This window comes from Chrysochloris asiatica, unplaced genomic scaffold (assembly GCF_000296735.1).
Source record: "Chrysochloris asiatica unplaced genomic scaffold, ChrAsi1.0 scaffold00039, whole genome shotgun sequence".
NCBI lineage: Eukaryota > Metazoa > Chordata > Mammalia > Afrosoricida > Chrysochloridae > Chrysochloris > Chrysochloris asiatica.
In genome coordinates this window covers 19,495,779-19,502,854 of record NW_006408557.1, presented here as the reverse complement: position 1 = coordinate 19,502,854, position 7,076 = coordinate 19,495,779, and the positions used below count along the sequence as shown (strand labels likewise).

Here is a 7,076-nt window from a genome sequence, read left to right as displayed (position 1 = left end):
TCTTCATTAAAACCCTTTCTTGGAATGCTTTACACTTTTCCACAGAATAGAAGCTAAAATAACTAACCTGTTAGACAATTAGTCACAAATACAGACCTCAAGGGTTTTTTTGCTTTGTTTTGTTTTTGCCCATACATGTGAGTATTATCTAAAACATGTCTTCTTTGTAGTAGCTAGGCCCTGCCACCACTGTGCTTGACTAGGTTCACAAATCTGTTTTAACCTCTAGCTTCCCTGTCACTTGTCTAGCTCTCATCTCCTGCCAAGCTTTGTTTCCTAGCAATCATTCAAACCTTCTGCTGCTTCCATAGCTGCTGCTGCTGCTTGAACCACCATAGCCACCTTGGTTGGACAAAATATTGACCTGTACCACCATAAAGGCCAGAACTTCAGCTTCTAAAATGTCCTCCTTTCATGGGTCCAAAATTTGAAGATTGATTATTGTAATTATCAAAATCATTGTAGCTTCCATCACCTCCAAAATTGCCTCCATCATTACCAAACCCATTATAACCATCCCCACTGCCTCCATACCCACCACCACGGCTGCCATCAAAGCCACCTCATCCACTGAAGTTTCCTCCATGACCAAAGTTGTCATTCCCACCAAAACCACCTCCATGGCCACCACTGAAGTTTCCAGAACCACTTCAACCTCTTTGGCTGGAGGAGGCACTGGCCATCTCTTGCTTTGACAGGACTTTCCTTACTTCCCAATTGTGGCCATTCACAGTATGGTCCTTCTGAATAACAATCTTATCTACAGAGTTATGGTCATCAAAGGTTACAAAAGCAAAGCCCCTCTTCTTGCCACTGCCTCGGTCTGTCATGATTTCAATCACTTCAGTATACCCATACTGCTCAAAATAATCTCTTAGGTGATGCTCTTCAGTGTCTTCTTTAATGCCACCAACAAAAATCTTTTTCACAGTGAAGTGGGCACCTGGTCTTTGAGAGTCTTCTCGTGAAACGGCCCTCTTTGGTTTCAACACTCTTCCGCTGTGTGGCCTTGCATCCATGGCTGCATCCATCTCCTCCACAGTAGAGTAAGCAACAAGCCCAAAGCCTCTGGAGCGCTTGATGTTTGGATCTCTCATCACCACATAGTCCATGAGCGTCCCCCATTGCTCAAAATGGCTCCTCAGACTATCATCTGTTGTTTCGAAGCTCAACCCTCCAATAAAGAGTTTCTGCAGCTGTTCTGGCTCTTTAAGAGACTCTGACTTAGAACTGACAACAGTGAGAAGAAGAAAAAAACCACTAACAATGCTTCCTCCTCACAGTCCACAGGCAGAAAGCTGAGTTCATTTTTTTTTTTTTGGTGATTGTGTCAATTCATTTAGCTCAGGTTTTCCCTAGTTTTCACTGCCACTCTATTTTACCAGCCATGATGTCCTTTTCTAGAAATTGGTCTTTCCTCATGACATGTCCAAAATGAAGGAATCAAAGACTCTCCATCCTTGCTCTGAAGGAACATTCTGATTATATATCTTCTTCTGATGCTGATTTGTTGTTCTTCTGGCAGTCTGCAATATATTTAATATTCTTCATCAGCACCACAATTCAAATACATCAATACTCTGTCTTCTTTTAAATTGTTCATCTTTCACGTGTATATGAGGCAATTGAAAAGACCTTGAATGCTTGAGTCAAGTGCACCTTAGTCATCAAAGTGACGTCCTGCAGCAGATTTTCCCAATGAAATTCATCGTTTGAATTCTTCTTTCTTTCTTTATGTACTTTTAAATCGAGATTTGGGTGAAAGTTTACAGAGCAAATTGGTTTTCCGTTCAACATTTCTTACACATTTTGTGACATTGATTGCAATCCCCACAATGTAGCAGCATTCTTCCCACTTCCTCCTCTGTTTACCCTTTTCCTTGTTCCTTCTTTCTTTCTTATTCCTTCATGTTCTTTTCTATCCCTTCTCACTTTCTGATCTTCATCCTTGGGCACATGTTACCCTTTTGATCTTGTATGGTTGATTATTCTAATGAGGGTGTACCTCTCTGGTGTGGCTGTTCAGTATATAGGTCTTTCATTTGGCTGAAATTTGAGCCATGAGAGTGAGTTCTATTTCAGGGGATTCCAGCAGTCTATTTAACCAGTAAGTCTGGTCTTGGGTTTTTGTTTGTTTGCTTCATGATTTTGAGTTTTGTCACATAATGAGACCGCTTTCAGAGAAGTTGGCAGTGGTGACCAGACTGGTGAGTTCTTCTTGTTGAGACTGGTGTTTCAGTGGTTCGTTAGTTCTTTGCACTAATTGTTTCCTTGAGTTTTTCATTTTCGTCACTCTTTTTTGCTCTAGTTGAGGAGAGACCAATAGTAGCACCAGAGCTACTGCTTGTGAGCTTTTACAACCCCAGTCTCTGCTTATTAAAGTAGGATGTAGAACACTGTCTTTGTATGCCAATTGGCCTTAGTGTCCCCCAAGACTATACAATCCTCAGACCCAGCTACTTATCCCCTCAAGGTTTTTGGTTATGGCTCTAAAGATTTCATAACTTTGCCCTCTGTATGAGCTACTATATTTGTTGTTGTTGTTAAGTGCCGTCGAGTCGGTTCCGACCCATAGCGACCCTGTACAGGGTTTCCGAGGGTGTAAATCCTTACGGGAGTAGAAAGCCTCATCTTTCTCCCATGGAGCAGCTGGTAGTTTCGAACCGCTGACCTTAAGGTTCGCAGCCCGATTCGTAACCACTACGCTACTATATTTATGGATATACAAGTATTTATAGGACATATAAATACAAATGTAGAAATATAGCAATCCTATATCAAACCTCAATATATCCTTGGGTGTAGTCCCATTCTCCTTCCCAACTTTATTCAGCTTGAGGGTCTGTATATTCACTTGTAGATTATTGCTATTATTGTTATTGCAGGATTATGTGTGTAATGGTATTTATCTTTGTTGCATTGAACTCTACTCCTTGACGTTGTGCTGACTTGCCCCTTATTGCATATTGCCTTCTCATTCTCCAAGTTAATACATATCTACCCTCTAGTAGTGTAGTGGTTATGAATCAGGCTGCTAACCTCAAAGTCGGCAATTTGAAACTACCAGCTATTTTGCGGGAGAAAGATGAGGTTTTCTGCTCCGGTAAAGAATTGCAGCCTCGGAAACCCTGTGCAGGGTCACTATGAGTCGGAACCGACTCCATGGTGCTTAACAACAACAACCCTCTAGTTAGTGGCTTATCCTCCCACCCCCTCCCCTGGTAACCTTCAAAGAATGATTCTTTATGTGTGTAAACCTTTTCTTGACTTTCCAGTAGTGGTCTCATACAGTGTTGGCCTTTTGGTGATTGACTAATTTCACTCGGGGGTCCTGCTGTGGTTCTGTCAGATGAGCACTGGACTGCTAACCACAAATTCAAATCTACCAGCCACTCCTTAGAACCCCTATATAGGATCGATATGAGCTGGGACCAACTCGATGGCACTAACAATAACAAATTTCACTCAGCATAATAGCCTCTAGGTTCATCCTATGAGATGTTTTGTAGATTCATTGATTTCCTTTAATATTTTAGTGTTCCCTACACATCTGTCAGTTAGTGGTGCTGTTGTGGCTTGTATACTGCTGTAATTCTGGCGTTTCAAATACCAGCAGGACCACCCAGAGTGAACAGGTTTCAGCGGAACTTGCAGACTAGAACAGACTTCTAAGTCCTTGAAAAATTTATGAACCCAATTGAAAAATGGGCACAGGATATGAACAGAAACTTTACCAAGGAAGACATTCAGGCAACCAACAAACATATGAAGAAATGTTCACGATTATTAGCCATTAAAGAGATACAAATCAAAACAACAATGGCGTATCATCTCAAACCAAGATTAATAACAAAGTTAAAACAAACAAACAAACAGAAAACAACAAATACTGGCAAGGGTGTGGAGAAACTGGGACCCTTCTACATTGCTGGTGGGACTGTAAAATTGTTTAACCACTCTGGAAAACACTATGGTACTTTCTCAGAAGACTGGCAGTAGAAATGCTGTATGACCCAGCAATCCCTCTACTTGGTATAATGCACAAGAAGTATGAGCCAGGACACCAATAGATATATGCACATCAATGTTCATCACAGCACTATTCACAATAGCAAAGAAATGGAGACAGCCTAAATGATACACAAATACACTGGAAGACTATGCAATGTTGAACAATAATGATGAATCGTGCAAAACACCTCATAATAGACCCTGTGCATGTGTGAACCTAGAAGTTAATGCCTCCTTAACTTTTGCACCCTTAGGTACCTCACTTGACTTAACCATAGTCTCAGCCATGTTCATTGCAATCAGATGTTGGTTCACCAGCAACTATACCTAAGGCTTTAAGGAAATCTCCTCATTCAACTCCTTAATGTGAAATAAATCAATTGTCCAGCATCGCTGAATGATGATAAATTTGGCTTGTATAGTAGTAAGGATGCTAGGCTATTGTCATGGTAACAAATTAATCTTGAGCTCTTATTGTTCTTGTTAAGTGCCCTCCAGTGGGGTCCAGCTCGTAGTGATCTTGTATAGGGCTTCTGAGGATTGACTAGTGAGTTTGAACCACTGATCTCGTGCTTCACAGTCCAGTGCTTATCCTATAGTGTCACACCAGGAGTCCTGAGCTCTTAGTGGTTTAATACACCCTTTGCTGTCCAGTAGGGTTTCCAAGGCTGTAAACTTTACCAAAGATTGCCACATTTGTGTGTGTGGTTTCAATAAACGTTTATAGAGAAAATTAAATTTTCAAAAAAAAAACCACACCTCATAATATGGATGAACCTGGAGAACATTATGCTGAGTGAAATTAGTCAATCACAAGAAGACAAATATTATATGAGATCATTATTGTAAAAACTTAAGAAAAGGTTTTCATACTAACATTCTTTGATGGTTACCAGGGGTGAGAGGGGAGGGAGAGTGATTCACTGGCTAGAGGATAGACACGTGTTAGTTCAGGTGACAGAGAGGGCAAGATATAAGAAATGGAAGGGCAGTAAACAAGAAGAGGGAAGTTGGCAAAAGAATGATGACAATAGGTGAAGACACAGGGAGGTATGCATAGGCTAAAGGGAATAGAGGTTGGTTGATTGGTTGGTTATATCCCGTGGAGTTGGTTCTGAACCATATCAACCCTGTACAGAGTTTCTGAGGCTGTCAATCTTTACGGGAACAGAAAGCCTCATCTTTCTCCCATGGAACAGCTGGTAGTTTCGAACTGCTGACCTTGCAGTTTGCAGCCCGATACGTAACCACTATGCTACCAGAACTCCTTAAAGGGATAGAGGTAAATTGTGATATATACATAACCTTGGAACAACAATATTGTTCCATGCACTGAGACATGGCTGAATGGGTAAGGGAAGAAGAGTAGGATACATACATATTTATGGTTGGTTGATGGCTATGTGCTATCCAGTCAGTTAGGACTCATAACAATCCTGTATAGGGTTTCTGAGGCTGTAAATCTTTACAGGAGCTAAAAGTCTCATCTTTCTCCTACAGAGGCATTGACAGATTTGAACTGCTGACCTTGCAGCCCACAAATATCTAATAATTTGAAAGAGTGTATCTGTATATGGGTCCTTACCTTTCCAGCAAACATAACTATGAATGCAGTAGAGCTTATAGCAGGCAAAATGATGAAAACTTCTTAAATATTATCAAACAACTTAAGGAAGGGCTGGTTGGTCTGAAGTTTGGGGAGAATTGGGAACCATTGAGCCCATGGACACTGACCTAGCCACGGACTAGAGCTGAGAGTAAACTGTCCAGCTGATATGAAGTAGGGGGAGGTGCACAAGAACGCCCAAACTTGCAGACAGTACCCATTTGACCTAGCTTGGATGGCTTGATGATCAAAACTCGACTAGAGGAAGATAAAGAAATTTGATATAGGAAGCAAGTATAAATTGCTACAATTTATAAACTTGACCTTCATTTATAGATGTAATAGTACAAAATACCAACTGAGAGGGAAGGAGTCTTCAAATTAAGGATCACACATATTCCCTCTGTACACAAGGTTGTTAGGGATTGGCAATTCAGACATTGGCAACCTAAAATTGTGGGGAGGGAGAAGGCTATACAGGCACGAAGTGGCTGCCTTACAAGTTTTTAGGAGGGTGTTTAGGTTCAGAATAAGGCAGGGAAGGTAGGATCCCCACTGAATAGTTTCCATCTTGTCTAGATGGGTCAAATGAAAGGAGATGGGGATAGGATTCTTTTGTTTAATAGTGAGTAATTGTTATCCTGACTAATGGTGATTGTCACAATTGTCATCCCATGAACAGAGGACCCTAGGACCAGCAAGAGGGAAGAGCACAAGAAGAATGTGGGATCCTAATCAGAGAAGCAGCAACACCAGAGATGGAGGCAGAGATGATGACATGGAGAGATAGAGCACCTGAGGACTCTAGACTCATAGAAATAGAAAGGCTGTGTGCTGTGCAAAATGTGTCCTCTGGTTTTTTAAATGATTATATATTCCTGCATGTTTTTGTGTGCATCAAAAAAGGGGATTGTAATCATTACAATAAAACATGATGCGACTGATGGAGTGTAAAACTAATGTTCTCCCATGTATATCGTCACTCAATTCACAATAAAAGCTTAATAATTTTTTTTGACAATGTATATTACAAATTGTTATACTGCCCTATTTTTAATATTAATGCTCTGATTATAATGTATCCTTACTCAACACATCAAAATATTTAATTAAAAAAAAAAAGCTCATGAAGCACTCATCTAGCCCCTGGGGGTTAGGGCTGAGTGAAACAGCCAGCTGGTCTGAAGTGCAAGGAGGCATGCATGGACTCCCAAATCTGCTACTAGTGCCCATTTGAACTAGCTTGGATGGCTAGTTGACCAGAACTTGACCTGAGGAAGATAAAGATGTTTGATACTGCTAACAAGTATAAACTGCAACAATTCAACAAACTAGACTTTTGCTTATGAATGCAGGGACTTAAAATTATAACCAGAGTAGAAGGATTATTCATATCAAGTAACAAGCTCCTGGACTTATAGGGACGAGATATTTAGACACTGACTATCAAAAATGGGGG

General features: G+C 40.7%; 1 pseudogene; it reads right to left on the bottom strand.

Annotated features, from left to right (window-relative positions):
- Nucleotides 1-283: 283 nt before the first annotated feature.
- LOC102822808 overlaps nucleotides 284-7,076 on the bottom strand; it is a 26,292-nt pseudogene continuing 19,499 nt past the window's right edge.